The sequence below is a fragment of the Varanus komodoensis genome, unplaced genomic scaffold (genome assembly GCF_004798865.1).
Source record: "Varanus komodoensis strain SLA01 unplaced genomic scaffold, ASM479886v1 scaffold10, whole genome shotgun sequence".
Classification (NCBI taxonomy): domain Eukaryota; kingdom Metazoa; phylum Chordata; class Lepidosauria; order Squamata; family Varanidae; genus Varanus; species Varanus komodoensis.
Window position 1 is genome coordinate 23,314,180 of NW_025335269.1, and position 21,225 is coordinate 23,335,404.

Here is a 21,225-nt window from a genome sequence, read left to right on the forward strand (position 1 = left end):
TATGCGCATCAAGAGACAGTCGTGGACGTAGATTCACCAGAATCTATGTTAGCGTTTTGCCACGATTGACTCGAGAGAACAAGCTGTCCAGTTTAGTGGTCAGAGTTGTTATTTAAAAAAAAAAAAAAGCACAACCTAAAAAAGCTTGAGATTGGAATCTGTCCGAACAACACTTACTGGATCTAAAGTTCATCTGCTCAAACTTCTCCCGTCTTCCTCTTAAATAAAAAAGTTTATCCTGCTGTGACAGTAGGTGGGTCTTTTATTTAAAATCTGGCAACGTCGGCCCTTCCAAACGTGTGCATTGGCAGCGCTTCCTCATAGCTTTGAACCGAATTGTTTTACACCTTAACCCTCATCTGTATAAACACCGCGTGAGCTGAAATTCAACTTTCCCTGAGAAGGTCATTTTAGCATGGCATTATCAATCGCTGAATTTTCCCCTTTAAAACGACAGGAAAAAACAGAATTATACCCCCTGTACACTGGATTGATTATCGATTAATTGATAGAGTTGGGAAGATTATGTACTGTGTTATTTAACACTTCCTTCTGCAAAGGAAGTAAATATTGCAACATCCCTCACATGTTTATTTCTAAAAAGTTGGCACCAGCAGGGTCAGGATCCTACATGTGAATGGCAGGAGTAATAGCAAAAGAGACAGTGGAATCAGGATCCTATCCAACCCGAGCTTGTCAGCATGCGCCAGACTCAGCATTTTGTGGGTCTTCTTCAGGTCTGTATGACTCTGTTAGCAAATTTCCTCTCTCCAGACAATAGGAAAATTGCAGCCTCCTTTTATCCAAGTATTAGGGTCAAACCCAAACACTCCTGTCTTTCAGAGATCAAGACAAAGCCCAGAACGTGGTGTGGCTTCATTGGTCAAAAGGCACCTGACAGTTTCACTTAGTTCTAAGTTTTTATATTCAGCCCAGTGCAAAACCAGGCAGAGTTTCCAGTTATTTAAGACATTTTACGGTATATCGTTTGCAATGTTGGTTGATTCGTAAGTCTCCCATTTTAAAAAAAACCCAGCCACCCAGTCAAGATTTCTCATATTTTAGTAGTTTGTATAATTTTCTTTGCATTTTTTTAAATTTAGATAAATATATTCTAAACTTTACATGTAGCACAAAAATCAGGATGCTATTATTAAAATGATTGTTCCAAAGTATATTCAAGTTCTATAGTTACAAAAAGCATCAGGTTTTTTGGCAGAGACTTCAGAATTCTGCAGAAGTCACCCACCCCAAGTGAATTTGTTGGGCAGTGTTTATTTCTGATTAGGAATTGGACTCAGTTGCTAATAATGTTAACTTGTCATCAGATATTGATTTCATTTAAAATGGAAGTGATTCCTGCTTTACTCTTTACAAATTAGTTTTATCTTTTTAAAAGCCTCATATTTGTTACTGGATATTTAAGTAACTTCCAACAGAATCTTGAGAAAACCAGACAGTCCTTCCTATTTTTAGCTGGCTCCACAGTGGTTAATATTAAGAATAATAATTGTTTTATACAGTATAATTATAATGGCCTTTTGATATTTTATTTGCAGGGATGGAAGTGTAAATAAGAACTCATAATGCAGGATTGACTTCTTCTGCACAAGCCCTCTGAGAAAAAAATGCGCTCTTCTGTAGTCCTGCTTGATTTCAGCTGCACTCTGGTGAAAAGGGACATTCAGGATTGCACCCTAATGTGAATAGTTCGCTAATAGCCTTCTTGTTTGGCCTTTTCCCAGTCGAAATATAAGTTAAATTGGAGGCCTCCTTCAACAACACATTCGATTAAGCTTTTTAAAAATATATATCATGCCAATGTATATGTTTGATGGCAGCTCCATTTTATAAAGCAGGAAGGGGAAAAAGTTCTTCATAACTATATAGGGGAAAAGCATTCCATCCAGTGCGATATTGTTTAGGATGAACAAGCCTCTGTTATTTGTTTAAGCAATTAAATATTGATTTTTCAACAATAGGTCCTAATCGTCCAGTCCAGGATGCTTTGAATTGGTTTGAAAAAGAACTTAATTGAGGACGGGAGTTCCGGTCTCATTAAAGCTGCACAGCAACATAAGAAAATACTAATACACATATTTTACAATCATGGCATTCATGTATTGGAGAATGTGAATGATACACAATGCACATCATTCTATCGTGAGTGTGGTGGTGGGCGGACGTATTTCGGAAACTTCTTACTTCTTCTGCAATTCAAACAAGGAAAAACAAATGGGAAAAAACAGGTTTAATGCCATCGAACTCATAGGTTTCATTTTTTTCCAGAGCGGAAAAGCAATTATTTTTACAGACGATGACTAGTCATGTGTAGTCCAGTTTCGGCGTTCACGCTGACCCTTCTCGCATCACTAGTCTGAATGGTTTTAATTTGACCTTTCTAACAAACTGCGCGCCTCCGTCGCATAGCGGAGACAAGGCAGGGCCGGGCGGCGGCAGGCGCCCTCCAACCTGCCACGCGCGCGAGGAACAAGCGGTCTTCTGTTAGGTCCGCATATACATGCCCGCCTTAACGCCCTCCCCCGCGCCCGGCGTTTTTAGCTGCGCTTTTCTTGGCCATCTATTAAAAGGCCCCCTGTGAGCTGGTTCAGGCCAGCTCAGCTGCAAACGCGGCGCAAACGCTGCTCGCCCGGGCGTTCGCTGCTATGCTGGAAGCGTCTCTCACCGGGGGAAGGCGGCGGCGGCGGCGGAAGGCTCAGTCTAATAAAGGGTCTCAGGGCCGTCTCCTGGTTCGCTGTGGCACACGCTCGCCGTTTGTGCACGCTTCCTCCTAGCAAGGCGGCTGGAAAGCGAGAGAGACTGAGGCAGGCGGCAGCGCGCCACGGAGATCGGGCTGCTGGGCCGGGACTATCGCCGCGTGGGCGGGCCCCAGCCGCGCCTGGCGGCGGGATCAGCCATGCTCCCAAGTCCCGTTGACTCTCCAGTCCCGCCGAGTTTTCTGCGTTGGATGGGGTCACTGCTGCAGCAGCAAAGGCCTCCGCAGGGGGACTCGCATGGTGCGGACAAGGCGGCCACGTGGCATTTCCACATCACCCTTTTCTATGCAATCCTGTGCGTGTTGAGACAAGAAAATGCTCTACACCTCCCAGTGTGTTGCTTTTTCTGCCACACACGGACACAGTTTGCAATCCTGTGCACCCTTTACCCAGCAAGCTCGCTAGGACGTACCTCTCTTCATATAGGGTTGCGCTCTAATTCTCTGCAGGGAATTGATTCTACTCCCCACGCACAGGATTGGGTAGCTAAAAGATTCTCTTATTTTTCGAAAGTCAGATTTTGTTAAACTGGGTGGGGAAATGATAGACCCTAAGCTTGAACGCGCTTTATCTTGAAGATTGCGCAGTGCCTAGTGTTTGAAGCGCTTTCGGATAACTATTGTATCTGCATCCTCATTTCCGCAGAGCAAAATGTAAGCTATATCTGAGCACCGGAATCCCTGGGTTTGGCTCCGGAACAAGGAAGGAAGAGCGGATGAACACGTGCACACAGCCAGATGTAGCCATAGCGAACCGTGCACATACAGCAATAGGGAAGAAAGCTGTCTAGGCAGATCGAACTTGCCTTCATCTTTCTTTTCCGATGTAAACATCCCCAAAGCAGCATGCGATCCCTATTCTGGTGGGATGCCACCCAACTCTATTAGCCCTAAATTGCAGACATTCCCCCCAATCACACAGCGCCATTTTCCGGTCCCTCAGTGACATATTGGAAGCCACACGGACAATTCCGACCTCACCTACGGACACCCAAGGCCAAAGATCACCCTTTCTAATCACGACCGCATTCTCCATGTTGTTAGCAATTTTAAATATCACTGAGAATAAACTAATTTACACACAGATTCTTAACTTGTTGGCACTTCTTGACTTGGGGAGTTGCATTCACTCAATTGCAATCACTCCCCTGAAGGGAGATAGCAAAATACATCCCCACCAAGAAAGAACCTGCAGCACATAAGCTACAGAAAATTTAGGCCATTAGTTACAGATTTGCCCTTTGCACTCCAGCCTGGGTGGGGATAGAACCCTTTTATAACGCCTCTTCAAAAGCAACGACACGTATTTGTACAAACTGTGTTTTATCACTCTTGCCCGCCGCAGGAAAACTAGCTGTACTATCACAGATGGGTAACTATGAGAGATTTTAAAACTCAATGGATGTCTTTGTTTCTGGCAGACTGCTGTAAGGAAAGCAGTTTCATGCACAATGCAGACAAACGGATCTATCAAGTCAGTAGTAAAAAATACTCTTCTGTGGTTCGTCTTCCTTGTGACCGAGGAGGGCAGCAAAGCACGCGATGGAAGTAACGCTACAGATTATTTGCTCATGAATCGCCTATGCGCTTCTGCTTTGAATTCACTGATTTCAGTGAATCTTACGCCTAAAGTAAGCGTTGGCGTAGCATCGTTGTAGTCTCTCGATTATAAGTGCGGTTAAAGATAAAGATTTGGGGGGAGCCGATTTAGAGCGGCCACGCCCACGTCCATGCATCCTGTAGCATGGAGCACCGGTTTGCTGCTAAATTGCTTTCAGCCCCCACCCCCCACTTCTCCTCTGATGCGATTTGGCTTTCAAGTCCCCACCCTCTGGGCACATCTGTGCAGACGCAGTCCACGCAGCTCACGGATCCGCGAATTTAAAAACCGCGGCAGAGCCTGGGCGGACGCGCGAAGAAGGCTGGCTTGTCTTGAAAGGCGCTGGGCTGCAAGCGGGCGGGCGGCATGAGAAGCGAGGGGGTGCCTCCCCAGCCGGCACGCGTGCATTACGCGCCCCTCCCCCGGGGAGCCCGGGCCTCGCCCTCGCCCTCGTGTGCCTGCTGAAGGACTGCGAAGCCAACGCCACCGGGGACGACGGTCTGCCCGCCTGCCTTCTTCCAAGGCACCCGCGTGGCGGCTCCCTCGCGCAGGGCGAGAGCGGCGAATCCATGGAAGGGCCCTGAACTCGCCCCAGGAGGCTGGCGTGCCAGCCGAGCGGACGGCTACCGCCTTCGCCCCGCCGCCCGCTCGCCCGGGGAGCTCCGGATCCGAATGCGGCGGGCGGAGGGTCCCCCCTCCCCCACCTCATCCCCTGCCCCCACCTGCCGGGAACCACCCGGCTCTGCAGTGTAGGGCGCAGTGCTGTCACCTGATCGCCGTGCGCACCGCCCCTCCCTTCCCCCATAAGTAGAGGAGGAGGGAAGGGTCGTGTCTGGTCTATGACACCGCAGCCCCTCCCCTGCGCGAGCTCGAGCGGGCGTCCTGAGCTCGGGGCGCCTTCGCCGCCGCTGGAGAGGGACGCCCGCTCAGTCGCGGCGGCCACCGCCCACCGCCGCGCTGCCCCGAACAGGTGAGTCGGTGCAGCCTCGCTTGCGCTGTGCGGCACGAGGAGGGAGGCAGTGGGGAGGACCCCCTGCTGCGGGGAGCCTGTGTCGCCCTTGCCCGTTTCTGCGGGGCGCGCGTTGGCTGCGATGCTCCAGAATTGGGGTGGGGGGAGGAGGAGGAGGACGAGAGCGCTTCTGAAGCAAGCATGGATTTGGGAAGTGAGTGCCGGAGCTTGATCCCCAAAGGTAAGAGTGTACGGGAAAGGAAGGCACGCAGGAGATCAGCCTACGGAACCGACCGGTGGCATATACCCCGAGCTTTAACTGAGACACGGCGCCTCTTTTTTCTAAGGTAATAGAAGGTTTCCCCATCCATACATTTTGCTTGTATGCTACTGTAGGGGTGAGTACAAGAAAGCTGAATGGGGTGCGTTTGTAGCAGCAGTCCCCTCCAACTTACAAAACGTTAACTTCAAAAAAATGGATGTGTTGTTTCATGTTCTACAGTCCCATAAAATAAATATAATTTAATTAATGTGGAACAGAATGACAAGCTCTTGCCTATTCACTGAGTGTATGTTAGGGTAACTTAATTTTGAGCTTTTCTTTCCTGTCTTGTATAAATGTGACATAGAAATGTACGTTATCTGTGACAATTTTAAATGTTGGGGTATGGAAGGAGGAAATGGAGAGGAAGCATCTCCCTTTCAGGAGCCCAGACCCAGTCAGTAGGATTTCTCAGATGCCACAGAAGTGTATGTTAAGTCATGCAAATGCAGATGCGGAAAGAAAAAGAAGCACTGTTTTCAGTTGAGAGAGAGAATAAGAATTGTGAATGAAGCAGCTGTAGGGACCAGCAGTGCAGTCCTCTAATGTCTGGCCGAATGTGGGTCCTTCTACATCCACTGAGGCTTACTTCCAAGAAAGTATGTTGTAGGCAGGCTGCAATCCTGGGAGTAAGTCCCTCTGAATACAGGGCAATTGCCTGTGAGGAGATTGCTCTGCAAGATGATAACATCACAAATTGGGTGTAAATTATTAAGAGCTAACTTGGTTGTTTCTTTGGAAAAGTATATTTGTGGAGAGGGTGGATTAAAAACGTGCAAGAATGGGTATGTCCATGAGATTTTTTTTGCCAGGGTCTTGTCTTATGATTTCCCTGTCTGGGTTGCACGTTAGCTGACTCCAAAATGAAGCCAGAGAGAGCCCAGGGGCTTGACTTTTGCCAGCAGACCAATAGACGAGTAGGATGAGATAACACCCAATGAATGTGTTCTTCTCAGAGACCCATGTTTGTCCTTGGCTGGATAAAAGTCATCAAGAAAAGGATGCCTCAAAAAAATTAAATGAACCCAATTAAAAGCTTAACAGAACCAGGAAAAGGTGCAGTGCATACATGAGCCCTACATGTTATTTAGTTATGAAGACAAATGTATTATAGTTACAGAATGGTAAGATTTTCTTAATGAAGGATTCATGGTGCCAAACATAGTTACAGAAGATGGCAAGACAGTGCAGAGGCTTAAGGCTTGGGTTTGTTTCAAGAATGGCTAATGCCTAGCAATTGTGTTCTCAACTATAGAATAATTGTTAACAGTGGTCACATGTTTAACTCCTAATGAGGGTCAGCAAGCTGATTTGAAAGAAGCAAGCTGTGTGCGCAAACACGCGCGCGCGCACACGGGGTAGATTTGGAGACAGGTTAAACTGGAACAGCTTTGTTGGTTTCTGTGGAATTTCAGTGGTTTGCTTCCATAATATTTTCAAGATCAATATGCTGGTGAAGAACCTTGATTGAGATAAAGGCTCAGACCATCTGTGTGGGGTGTCATTGATGCTGAACATTTAAAATCTGTTCAATGAACCTCTTCTATGGAGAGTCTACTTCTGTGGTAATGCAGATGAAACACCATCTTACATACATCTCCGGTCCAATTCTATATTAGGTGCTACACTGAATATGTGCTGGTGTAGTAACTGGTCCTTAAGAAGAAACCTCACTGAACACAGTGGCTTCATTTGAACGTGCATCGATCACACCATTAAAAATCTTTGTGCCGCCATAAAAGCATCATGATTGGTAGATTTAGAAGCTCCATTGTGGAACATGGGTGTGTACAGGATTTGAATGCACGGAAAAGGTTGGGATCCACTGGGGTGAGATAGCTTGCCTCCTGTATTGCTTCAGCTAGGTTTCTTGTATCTTCTTTTTTCCTTAAGAGGAAAAGTTCTCAGAATTTACTTAGATGCATTTTAAGAGAGCCAAGCTACTTTAATTTAATAACTGGATTTTCTAAAGGCTTTCTTTATCACAATATTGTATCATAACGTATATAATTTTGAATGTTGTTGCTTGCAGGATCTGCCTTAATGATATGAAAATCTATGTTGTGAACATGGATTTTTGTGTTGATCTAAAACAACAGAACATGGTTGCTGGGGAGAGGAATGGGGTCAGTCACCACCACAGGGATAATTAGAAGTGTTCTGGATGCAAGATGTTTGTCAACATGTGTATGGAAGTGGCTTAATGTCTGCTAGGATCAAAATAATTAATGTCTGTTAAAAACATAATGTGTGATCTATAGCTATGGGGACCATTCTGGAACTATGGTTTTGTTTGCCTTGTAACTGCTGCATTAGAATGTTCTGGAACAAAACAGCTCCTCAAGTTGTCTCACTGAATACGTGCATAGAGTTATGGATTGGAGCATTCCAGAACACCCACTTATTGCTAAATAGCCATTCAAGCTGAATAAACAATTAACTTTTCAAACTGACACAGCAAATCCAGGGACAGAATTGTGGCAATACAGAAATGGAGATCCTGTAAGGCTATGTTAGCTAATCTTTTGGTATATAACTACTTGTTGAGAGCATTTGACAGAGTGTAAAGCGGTGTGATACATTGTTTGGAAGGTTTTCTTGAACTACGCAAGAACTGTAATTAATGTGTTGTTTGGTTTCAAATAAGCAAATTCCGTTAACTTCCCTATTTAACACTGAGGAAACAAAGAAATGCTGAACATTATGTGAAATTTCACAGGGGAAGCAAAACAATAGTACCTTTCTTAGCGCCAACCCAAAATCACTAGATGGTTTTTTAGCTTTTGAGATTACCAGAAGTCTTCAGGTTAGACAATAGGCAAAAATAAAAGGGGTGGTAGTGGAGAAAAGGATGTTGCTTGGCAGTTCAGAAGCCCCATTCTGCAGTTGGTATCAGTCTTGAGATGAAACGGAGTTGTTTTGCAGACTTAATTAGGTTTGGTTGTGCCTGGTGCAGAAGATCTCTGCTTGCAGTGAAGGCATGCTGGGAGAAAGCAGCTATGTCCATTCCTCATCCGGAAAGTATGAAAGCAACAGTTGTTCAGCTCTGGCTCTATACCAGCCCTCCCCAACCTGGTTCCCTCCTGATGTGTTGGGCTACAGCTCCTGTACTTTGCTGCCAGGATGGCAAATGTTTTCTAGATAACTTGTCTAGCTGCTATAATTAGCAAAAATTACCTCCAGGTAACCAGGAAGAGAGTCAAGGGAACCTTTTTGGGGCCTTCTTGATGGGTGACAAGAGGAGCAATCCTAGAATTCCCAGGCCTAGACTTCCCAGGATGGTTGACTGAGGCATGCTGGGAGTTATTGGACTTCTTTCTGTCTAATCATACATAGGCTGTCGCTGTATGCATACTCACTTGCATGTAAGTCCCACTGAGTATGGTGGGTCCAGCCTCTGAAGGTGATACATGTAAGGACTTCTCTGTCTATAAGAAAAGTGCTCACTCTGTTAGGTGGGCTAGTACCTTCTGAAGACTCATTTGCAAGGCTGTTGTAAAGTATTTGTGCCATTTTGAATTATGATTGTCTTCTAAATGGCAACTTTAGGCACACTAATGGATATGCTGATTTCATTTTTTAATTAATCTAAACAAAGGACTCTGTTTTAGATACCGCTTTCAAAAGTCCCCTTAGTTTTAAAAGAAGGGTGTGTGTGTGTGTGTGTGTGTGTGTGTGCACGAGAAAGAAAAGCCCAAGACATGTATCACATGTTCTCTTACCTCCCACTCAGCCATTTCTTGTTCTAAAAAAATAGTCAGGTAATGAGTGTTTTCACAAAAATCTACAAATCTGCAAAGTATCTGCTGCGTTCTGTTGCATATCAACTAAGGTGAGCAAGCAGAATCCAATTGCATCTGTGTCAGAGATTCTAATGCCCACAGTGCATCTATTTATATATGCTTTGTTTTATTAAAGTCAAAAGTCTAGAAAGAGAAGTAAAACTTGAAATCAAGACTGAAAATGAACCTTGCATAGTCATCCTTGCATTGGAAATAATAACACATAGACACACAAGATTCTAAAACTGTAATATAAAAGGTAGCCCTATATGACTACCTGTTTGCAAATGATAGAACTGAAACTTAGTGGTTTTCTGAATGTTAGATGTAAGTATTGTAAAAATGCATACACGTTGTTTGACTTTCTAGATACTAGGCAAGTATTGGACTGGCCAATTTGGGAAAAACACAACTTGGGAAAATTAGATCCTTTTAAGAGAATAATTGCCTTTTGAGTGTTTCACTTGATTTGATGGAGTTTTGTATTTATTTTGGGTTTCTTTGCCTTTTATTTGATTGATTTGTGTTTTTATTTTGGTATTTTTATGCCTATTATCTGGAGCTGTTGGCAAGTACCTTTTTCAGTTTTCAGCATATGCAGCTCAGTGTATCATTTATTAATTAACTACAATAAATCTATGTGAAATTTCTTTCAAGACACTTTTCTTTGTTAATGTCAGGGTTTCAGAACTTGTCAACATGTACATTTTTAATTATTTAATGTTGACTTTATTGTGTTACTGCACAAATTGCTCATGTGGCAGTCTTTTATATTTTTGTATTTATTCAAATAGAGTATGTAGGAATCTGTCTATAGAACTAGAAATCCTTAGTGCCAATATAGTGATTCTTTCATTCTTCACAATGGTATATTATGCGACACTGAGTATTTGCATTGATACAGAATTTAAGTATGTTACGGTGATATTTGCCTTTTATTTTTTTTCCTTTCTTGAGTGTGTGAAATAAAACAAGTAATGTTATCTTTCTTGGTATTTTTTACTCTTTTCTGGGCAGAACTGGTTACTAGTGGCTTATGTGTGCTTGTAGATATGCTAAAAGGCGGCACACAAACGGAAAATTAGTTAGAAGCTGCTGTAATGCAATAATGTTATAAACAGAAAACATTAGACGGTCTTAGGCAGAACTGGGTGGGGCACGATGCAGTAATCAACTCTGGGCCTTTTGTCTGGTAAAGTGACTTGAGATGAAGTTCTTGTCTACCAGTCATAATTTTGCATGACCTTTAAAAGGCACAGAAACAAGTTCATGTCTTTGTTGCCATGCAATATGCTATGATATGAATGTATTGTCTTGACTTTTTTTTTTTTTTTGCTTGGGTTCATCTCTCCGCATGATTTGTTGAAATTAAGCATTGAAATTTAATTCTCTGCATATTAATCCCGCTATTTAATTGTTCATTAGGAGAAATTTCCTTTCTAAATGATTTTGTTTAGGAAATTTTTATTTTTTGTCCCATGTCATGCAAGAGGCACACTGCTAATTAGTATCTTCAAATGGAAACCTGAGAGACTTCACAAATACTAGTCATTAGAAATATGGCTTTGAGAAGCTCCAATGTTACTGGAAAATTACAAGAAAATTCTACAGTTCTATACATTTTTATTTGCTAATATATTTTAGAACCAAATTTTGTATTTGTCTTTAAAAATGTCTTCTGTGCTCCCTTGTGAGACAAAAAAATAAAGTATTCTCCCAGCTTTAACATTTAGGATATAGCTCTAATTTCAGTTCTTTTTCTTTAAAGAACTTGATTGGCTCTGACAAGTCACAGTATTTATATAACTAGAAAAATACTGCAGTACTAAAGTACATGCTAGTTTCAACTATATTCCTTGTGGGTTGCCATATGTCCCTTAAAACTGAACATTCACAGTTCCATAGAACGTAATGAATGTTCCTCATTGCAGAACAAGTACAGCTGGCCACAGGACACTTTAAAGTAGAGACTACTTAATTTCTTATTTGTTTCATGTTTGACCTTACCATCCCAAGAAACACCACCAATTGAATCATTTCAACAAATAATGGGTGTAAGGAGAGCAGAGGAGTTTATCTACACAACAGATTGAGAATTGTTCCACTGATATTCCCTGTTGTATAATGATCACCCCTGGGGAGCCAGGAATTGTCTCCAAGCCTGGGGAATTGTCTGGGGATCACAGGACAAACTCTTAAAAACCATAAAATACAATACCATTTTATTATAACCTAGAGAGCCATCTTGGTTAATGGGTGGTAGAGAAATGAAATAAATAAATCCACAGCAAAACATTCTATAAAATCCTGATGTGCTTGAAGCAGAATAAAACCAAAGAAGAAACCGGGGTAAATGCCAGCAGCGATACAAAGTTCTAAAAACATAGTAATGCCTCTTTAAACTGGAGGACTAAAGCTTGGTGGTGGAAAAGCTCCTGGCCAAACACCCCCACACCCCACAATATAAGTGCCAGAGCAGTCACTCAGGTGTTTTTATTCCACTGCTAAATACGTCTTCTTCCTAATAGCCACCACCTTCCTTCATTTGGCAGGGGGACCTGGAGAGGAACTTGGAAGATGATTGTAGGGTCTGAGCTTGGTATATATCGAAGGAGATGATCCTTCAGGTACCTGGCCCCAGGCTATATTTGAATGTTATCAGTCTTTGAAATGGGCTGGCAGCCAGTACGGCTCATATGGTACAATACAATCAAAGTGGTGCATTTCCTGTTAACAGTCTAGCTGCCTTGTTTTGGATGAGTTTCCTGATCCTTTCCAGAGGCAGCCTCACATATAACGCATTGCAGTAGTCTGAATGTGAGGTTACAAGACTGAGTTACTGTAGCTAGGGTGTCTTTTCCAGATAGGGTATATCATGAAGACAGACCACTTGTGCTCCCAGTGACCATACTGAAGAACAACCTAAATGCCAAACTTGGTCCTTTAAGGGGAAAATAAATCCCCTCCAGAACAGGCTAAACATTCTTAATCAAGGCAGAAAAGCCCCCCTCCCCATTAACAATATCTCTGCCTTATTTAGTTTGAATCTCAGTATATTAGCCTTCTTCATTCAGTCCACTCCTAGGTAGGCACTGACTGAGAATACAGCCTCACCTAGACTTAATGAATGGGGGAGGGAGGGAGGTGTCTTCTGCATATTGGTACACCCAGTCCATATCTTCAGATAGCTCCACCAGTGTTTCCATGTAGATGTTGAATGGCATGGTGGATAAGAGTCCTGTGGCACCATTTAACATAACCGTCAAGGGACTAAGCAGTAATCTCCCATCATCTTCTAAAATTGACCATCCAAGTAGGAGTGGAGTCACTGCAATGCAGTACCTCCAACTCCCAAGTTAGATAGTCCATCAAAAAAGATACCATAGTCAGGGGTTTTGAAAGTTGCTTAGAGGTCCAAGAAGATCAACAGGCTCACATAACCCTAACCACCTCGTGGCAGATTGTTCCACCGGGTAACCAAAACTGCTTCGATTCCAAAACCAGGACTGAAGTTCCGGAGTTCTTAGCACCTTCCCAAAACTACTGTTCTCAGGCTTCTTTGGGGAAACCCATTATAATTAAACTGGCATAGGCTTAAATTACAGATAGGATCCCACAGTCACACTCAATTATATTAGCCTCTTACATCATGTATCAGAGGGAAACTTTTCAGCTAAAGTATACATGCAGATAACAGATAATTGACTTAGAAGTGCCTTTACAATCCCAGTGCCTAATCTTAAACATACCTTCAAAATTGCATTCAAAATTGCATTTGCTCCAAGGCATTTTTCTGCATCTTACAGCTCTTAGTCCAGTTCTAGTGGCATTCAGCTTCTGAAACTCTTTCCCAGCCCCCCCACCTCTGCCTGACACTTTCCCTGTTGCCATATCATTGTAGTTTGAAGATTATGTTGTTCAAATGAGCCTTTGGCTTTCAGTTGTGTGTTTGAAGTGCTGCAGCAACCCTGTGCAGAAGTTGAGCCACTGAGAAGATGTGCTTCTTGGCCAGAAGGAATTCAGGATGTTGCGCCAGGAGAACATGTAAAATATACAAAATCCTGCACAAGCCAGGATTGCAAGGTCACCTTACTTCATAAAGAAACTATCCATGTATTTTGTGAAATATAATGCACAGTGTATATGGAAAAGAATATGAACAGTATTTGTATACACACATCTTTAAAATCCCACCTTTAAAAAACTCACCAGTAAAAGTGGAAATGATTCAGCCTGTTTACTCTCATGTCAGCCAAATCCACACAATTATGCTTTTGTTAACCATGAGGAGGCCCAAAGACTTTCTTAGAGCTCTGCAGCCTGACCACTGGAAATCTTTCTGATCCATATCACTTGAGATTCCACCAGGCATTCCAACATGTTTTTAAGCCTTTCTTAGCCTTAAGGCTACCACAGAAATCTGCTCCCTGGAGCATAGTGGAGCAATATGGCCTAGCCACTTCTGCTCCATAAACAGCCTAATACACAGTCATAACAGCTAGAACAGGCGTGCAGAACTGTTTTGGGGTGGGGGACCGGATTGCTCCCCACTGCACAGCTTGGGTGATGTCCGAGTCATGCTCTCACACCCTGATATCCCTCTGCCTTTTCTTTGTGCTGGAAGGAGGCCTGGAACTACCCCAGACAAGCCTCTGATCTTTTCTGAGATAGCCATGCGGATGCCGAGCAAGATGGGCACTGGGACTTGTCTGTGTGGGGAAGAGAAGCTGCTGTCCCTGACATGCGCAGGTCCTGCTGTACCACCACTGCGGGCATCTCTGCCCTCAGCAGGGTGGTGCCACAGCCCTGCCCCCAAGAAGAACCCCAAGATATGATGCAGAGCAGCTGTGGATGGGGGGGGGTATATTACTGGAGTTTGCATTTTAAAGAATGTATATAAGTTTAAGTTTTTCAGGATGCCTAGGTCTGCACCCTAGTGCACAAGGTTATATTGTTGCAGCTGAATTGCAGGAAATAGCCCTGCATAGGAATTCTGCACAATTGTTACTTCAGGCATAGGTGACTATTGGGAGGCTGCATTGCCTCCAGGGTGCCATCCCCACTGTAACTGAGACTGAATTTTCCGCACTGGCAAAAAGCAGCAATTTTATAGGGAAAGGAAGCTCTCAGGGAGTATTTGCCGAGTTTGCAAGCCAAATTTGTTCCTGGAAGTATGATTCTGCCTGCAAACAAGGTGCACTGTCCCCACACATCTTGTTTCCTTGTAAAATTGCCACTTTTTTGCTACAGGGAGGCTGCATAGAGCCCCTGGGACATGTGGACCCACAGTGGTGACAGAATAAACATCCAAATTTGTAAATTGAAATAATTGCTTGGTGCATTGCATAACTTCTCTTGATCATGACTTGCGTTTATGTCTGACCTGCACATCTTATTTGTAGAGGCTGTTGCTTGTCATTTAGTTTTAAAAGATTTTATTTCTCAAAAGCATTTCAACAATTTCTCTAATAAAATATAGACTGCTATATTATATAAAGTGTGGCGGATAATAAAAGGAAGGTCATTAATTGGAAGGGAGGGTCAAGATTTTTGCAAATGCATGGTTTTATTCTTGCAAATGTAACTGTACAATACTTACTATTCTTTATAAAGAACAGTGGGTCATTCCAGTGGTCTGTCCATTCTAGTCGCTCATATGTGACATTGATACTTGAAGGGAATGGCAGACCTGGATACTAATAATGTATTTCTTTCCTTGTTCCTCCTTGCTTCAAGGAGTTATAAGACCTGGAGATTAATTTACTCCCTGGTAGGATCTGCAGTACACAAAATCAATGTACAACCCTATGGTATATGCTTCCTTGGAATGATTGATTTTGTACAAGAACACATTCATGCTAGTGTGCAAATGTTCATAAAATAATCTGCTAAAATGAAAGGTACCTCAATTGGAGAAGAAGTTAAGAGGTCTCCAGGACATTACTTTTCCTGGAATTTGCTTTGGTCTTGTAGACAAATGGGCCAGGAACTGTGTTATCAGAAAACAGCTTATGTGATTTGAAAAGTCACTCATTTTGAATAAGGAATTACCTCGCAGACTAAAAGCTAACTTCATTTTTTTTCTTTGCTTTGAGTTAGATATTTAACTTAAATATATGCTAAGTCAGCTATCCGTAAAAAGCTGTTATTTCAATATGCTAGTGATTTAGTGCTGATGTTAGCTGCACCTTGAGCCAGACAGAAACATTCAGGCACTGGTTAGATCCAGAGGCTTCAGGATATTTTATCTGCATGGGTGCTAACAAAATATTCCATTCCATCCTGAGCCACTAACAGTTTATATTATAGTCACCTTAGGGGATAAGAAATTACAAAGGTACTCAAAGACCTGAAAAGGTTGCCTACCTTTGCCTTAGGCCAACAACAGAGTTAGTTATATTCTAAATCACATAAACCTATGAATCTTAACAAGGAGTCTTTTGGCACCTTAAAAGTCTAACACATTTATTATGGCATAAACTTTTGTAAAGTAGATCCTTAATCTTAAGAACTCAGTCAGAAAAGTATCTCTTATGGCAAAGAGTTCCATAAAATGGGTTGGGGCAGAATATAGTGGTGGTGCACGTGTCCCTCACAATAGCTTGCTGCATGAGGCCCCACATTCAATACATGTTTCTATAACATGTATTCTATAAAATACATGTTTCTATAACATGTAGTTTCTTATGTTCTTAGACTGTGTTATATTATAGGAAAAGATAAGCTTGCCCCATTTCAAACTCCCTTGATACCACCAAATCTTTTTAAATTAGTTTTTATCAGAATTTACTGGAAAAGATCAGTGTCAGTGTTTCTTTATAAACAACCTGGGTTAAACTGAATTTAATGCAAGCAAAACATCAATCTACAGTTATATCATGAATGTATAATCATGATACATTCTCAAGCATTTATTTATTGAACTGGAGGACAATCTTACCCATATTTAGAAATAAGCCCTACAATCCCTGGCTGGAGAATGCTGGGAATTCTGGGCATGCTGGGAATCATAGGACTTATTTTGATCTAAACATGCATAGGATTATGCCTTAAACCTGCTTTTATATATTAAAAATACTACAAGGGGTGATAGTCCTCCGAGATTATGATGGCAAAGTCAGGTTGTACAGAGAGAGAGGATATTTGCCACATTCTGAAAGTTGCTTTATTTTTGGCTTTATGAGTTGTGGGCAGAGGTAGAGAGAAAGAAAATGGTTTTTTTCCAAGTTTTTCTCAAGAACAGAAGCAAATCTTTTACATACTGCCTGGGTTCACGCATCACAGAAGACAACCCTGCACAGTTTCCATGATGTTTGCCCAAATGTACATGTCCAATGATCATGTGGTCCCCCAGGCAGTGTGGCTTCCCCACTCCCTGCTCTGTCCTCCTGCTTCCACCATGTATCCTGGGACCTCTTGTGATCCCATCAACCTCATCTTGATTGGTCTGCTGCAGTTTTGAAGTGGGTTCCCCCTTTTCCCTCGCTGGGTTCCTCCTAGCCACTCCAGTCCCCTATTTTTAAAAATTAAATCATAAACACTTTTGCTGTGATTTCCTACTCCTACCTCTGTGCATTTACCCACTTTATCTATGTTTCCAAACATTAATGGCAATTGACACATTACTTAGCCAATAAGGATAAAGCAGGTAATGATGCATGTGTTGCTAGGGAGCTGAGCATAGACAAGAAGTGATGGCTGAGCAACCACTTCCACAGCTGCTCTTTCCATGGGACTCTATGGTGTTTCCATAGCAACAGTAGTAAAATGGAGCACTTGGGTCCAGGTGACTGGAGAAGCCTCAGTAAAGCATAGAAACTTAGAGCAATTTGTTGATTCTCACCAGGGTTTCAGAAAAACCTAGAAGTTACTATACAGAAACTGAGTCTGACACAACAGACCAATGGTAAGAAAGGATATGGCCTCTCATGATGTTCCAATATGTCAGTGCATAATGATAATACTTATCAAGAGCCACTGGGATAGTTTACAGTATATAGTTTGTTTATTCTTCTGACCCTCTTTAGTTATTCTTTTGTAGTTTATGTAAAGCTATTATTCCTTATCTTCAGTTACTCTGTTTTCAGGTAATACTGAATCAAGCACAGAGACCTGATCAGGGAGACATAAAATACCTTTTTTCTAAATTTCAGGATCATTTTTTTTCTGAAATAGTCCAAATTCAAGATGTTTTCTCAGAATTTTGCAACAAACAGATCTCTTTTGACAGCTGTTAGTCCTACAGTGATGGGATGCAGGATGGAAAAAAATGCAACCCAGAAGACTGGGCTTCATCAACATACTTCACCAGAAATGGTAGAGTTAAGGACCCTGAAATTAAAAGAAATAGAATCCTGACATAGAATCACAGTCAGTACTACCAACAGAGAACAACATGGTTTACACACAAGAACAGCAAATTGATTTAGTAAACCCAACATTTGCTAGGGTTGTGTGCTGCTTCCATTTTGAATATGCAGGCTCTAATTGGAGATAATTGCTCAGCATTATTACTAGTCACAGTGTCCACAATAGTCACTCTAGACTATAGATGGTGACTTCTCCGCTACCTGCTACCACTGCTTATTATGTCCAGGCCAGGAGACAGAGCAGGAAAGACAATCCCATGCTGGGATCCTAGTCGTCCAGGCTTGCTGGTTGCCAATGTTAGGCCTTCCTCAGGCCACCTCCCTACTTTCACTGGACAGCTGTCTAGTCCTCAAGACTGGCATCGGGCATTCTCCAGCTCACATAAACTTCTACTTCCCTCATAGAAATCTCCAAATGCAATCACAGCTTCATTTTGAAACACACATTTCACAACCACCCTCCCACACAGACAAAATAAAACTACCAAATGCTCAATAACACCAGTAAATTACAAATAGTAGTATAAACAAAAAGTCTACTTCTTCCAGTGCCTTCAGTATCAGAATCTGGTTGAGTTTGGTCATATAGAGCAGTCTTCCCCAATCTGGTGGCCTTCAGAGGCATTTGGACCACGACTCCCAGAATTCTCATCCAGCAGGGCCATTAACTGAGAATTCTGGGTGTTGCTGTTCCAAATGTTTCTGGAAGGTACAAGACTGGGGAAGGCTGATACAGAGGAATGATGCTCAAGACCTCTTTCAGGGGGCCCACTTAGGAATCACAAAAGAGAGAGAGAGTGCACCATGACAAAAAAGGACACAGTTTCGCATGTAATTTTCATGTGCTAATTCGTATGTATTAGTACTATTTTTCAGTAATTTCAGTTCAAATACAGGAACTCTCAACATCATTTCAAAGACCAGTTGACCTGCATTCTTGCCTTTTGGGTTGCTGTCTAGTTGCTGACTTATAATGAGCAATGGTACTTAGGGTTGTTTATCTTTGATGAGTCAGATAGGCCAAAAGAATAGAGGACACTTGCAAATAGAGACAATCTTCCTGCAACTCCTTTAGCAGAGGAATATCCTGTGTAAAAAGTGGACACATAGTTGTCCTAGTCCTTTGTTATCATGATCATTTCAGAGTAAAGCTGTTTCAATGCTTGTTGCTATTCTGACTAATAAACATAGATGATACATAAGGTTTGCTTAATGCACACCACTTATACAGGAACAAGAATGGATCATTTATTTGAGGGCAGGAAGATTGCATTAGTCCTTTGCAAAGTGCCTGCGAATGTACATTGCACAGAATTGGGGGCTGTATTTAATAGCTGATAACTCTAATATGCAGACAGCTCTCAATAAAAGGAGAGCAGGCTGCCAAGGTAAAGGGAGAATTCAGCTTGCTACAGTGCTAAAAGGTAAACAGCATTAAGTACTATATTTTGTTTGGCTTGTACTCTTGGAGCAATTCTGTACTGTTAGCATGTGCCATCACAGTAGCAAAGTGTGAAAACATTTTCAGCAGAAGCTGGTTGCAAAACATGCTGAAGACCCATCATAAGCCAGCCACAGGAAAACCAGGATGTTGTATATATGGATGGTTTACTATTTCTTTATGAAAATAAAGAATTTGAAGGCTGCCACAAGAATGTTTTCAAAGGAAGTTACTTTGGGCTAATTTCAAGTGACATGAAGTTCAAGGGAGTTCATTCAGATGATAACTGGAGCAGTTGAATGGACCATGTGCCTTCTAGTGAACCCTCAAGTTGTGGCCTAGTTGTAGATATCTTGATGGGTGCTTTTCTGACATCAAGCAGGGTAGGGGGACTCTCAAATTATGCTTAGAGTCTCAAAGGGTCAGTGGAAGTCTTGAGAAGGGAACCAAAAAGACAGCAATACATATACATATTGTATGGACAAGTCATTTGCCCTACTGAATCGTATGTGAGGATGCCAAATATACTTTAATAAAAGACTGAGACTGAAGCCATGTGGTTCTTACAGGATGATCTAACTGAGGCCTGCCTGGCACCAACAGGGTCACCTTTTTGGCAGCAAGTTAAGACCACGCTCGCAGGAATTTTATCATGTTCAATGACATTTTTGTCAGCTGTCTTTTAACATATCTAATATTTGTACTGATTTTGTTTTTAGTAGTTTAAATTGTTTTAAATTTTATATATTGAAATGTTACGTTATATTTTATTCACTGTATTTGTGGGTCATAATTTTATAAACTGTTATGGACTGCCTTTGGGTGGTGTAGAAATGAAATAAATAATGTAGAAAATAATAATATGGTTAAAACATAAAATAAAAATACTATTTGCCTATATTGAAGATAGAGTGGGAGATACAATGGTAAAATAATATCAGGAATTATAAAAATGGGTATGGGAAAAGGTTGAAAGAAATCTTTTGCATATTACTAAATCTTACTCTTTCATATTACTAAATCTTTTGCATATTACTAGTAAAACAAAAAGGCATAGATTGAAGTAAATCAAGTTTCCCATGTGGAAATTCATACATTCGTTGACCATGTCTGCATACAGTGATTATTGTAATAAAACATACTGGTTTGAAACTAAATAGAGCCTTTCTACCACTTAAGAACATTAATGTAAAACAGTGGATCATGCAACCCACACACCTTTTGTACCACAGGAGTATCATAATGTTTAGATACTAGATTAAACTTAATCTTAGAAACTAGATTTCTGTTTGGCCCAGAAGATATATTATTAAATAATGGCTAACATTTGAACAGTGCTTTCAAGAGTTCGAAGCCCTTCGCACATATTATTTAGGTTTAATCCTTAAAACAATCCTGTTGGCAAGGTTAGCAAGATTATTCCCCATATTACAGATGAGGCCAAGACAGAAACATAGTCTGTACTTCGTTATTAATGCCAAATTAATTAACCCATGATTTGCAGGAATGCATGTTGCATGTGACCCACTTTCACTTTGCAGGAATGATCTATCAATGCTACATTTGTAGGTTAAAAGAAACTGGGGTACTTTGGCTCATGTGGGTTAGACAACCCATGTTAACCCATGGTCTGTTCTTAAGTTAACTTGTTCATAGGTTAACTTAGGTTGTTTAGTCCATTTGGTGGATTACCAAATACTGCCATTGTGTGTGAATTTCCCAACTTGTTAAGGCTACCTAATGTGTTTTTGTTGGAAGCAAGATCAAAACCATGGACTTCCATAGTCATAGACTATGTGCTTCATCAACTTAAATGAAAGAATGCACATGCAAGTGATCTTGTTTGTATTCTTGCTGAAGGCCGCAATTCTATGCATATTTATTTGGCAGCTACCAGAGTAGGGTTTGCTTTTAAGTAGACATAAATAGGACGGGGCTGAAATGTCCAAAAGCTTCTAGAAGCAAAGATTTATTAAGTTGTCAAAA

The 21,225-nt window shown here is 41.8% G+C and overlaps 1 long non-coding RNA gene across 1 annotated transcript; it reads right to left on the bottom strand.

Annotated features, from left to right (window-relative positions):
• Positions 1 to 2,099: 2,099 nt before the first annotated feature.
• LOC123017550 lies at positions 2,100 to 2,788 on the bottom strand. Its single transcript, XR_006413630.1, has 2 exons — positions 2,687 to 2,788; positions 2,100 to 2,210 (listed from the first exon to the last, which is right to left on the bottom strand). It is a non-coding gene; the product is annotated as an uncharacterized LOC123017550 (long non-coding RNA).
• Between the last annotated feature and the right edge of the window lie 18,437 nt (positions 2,789 to 21,225).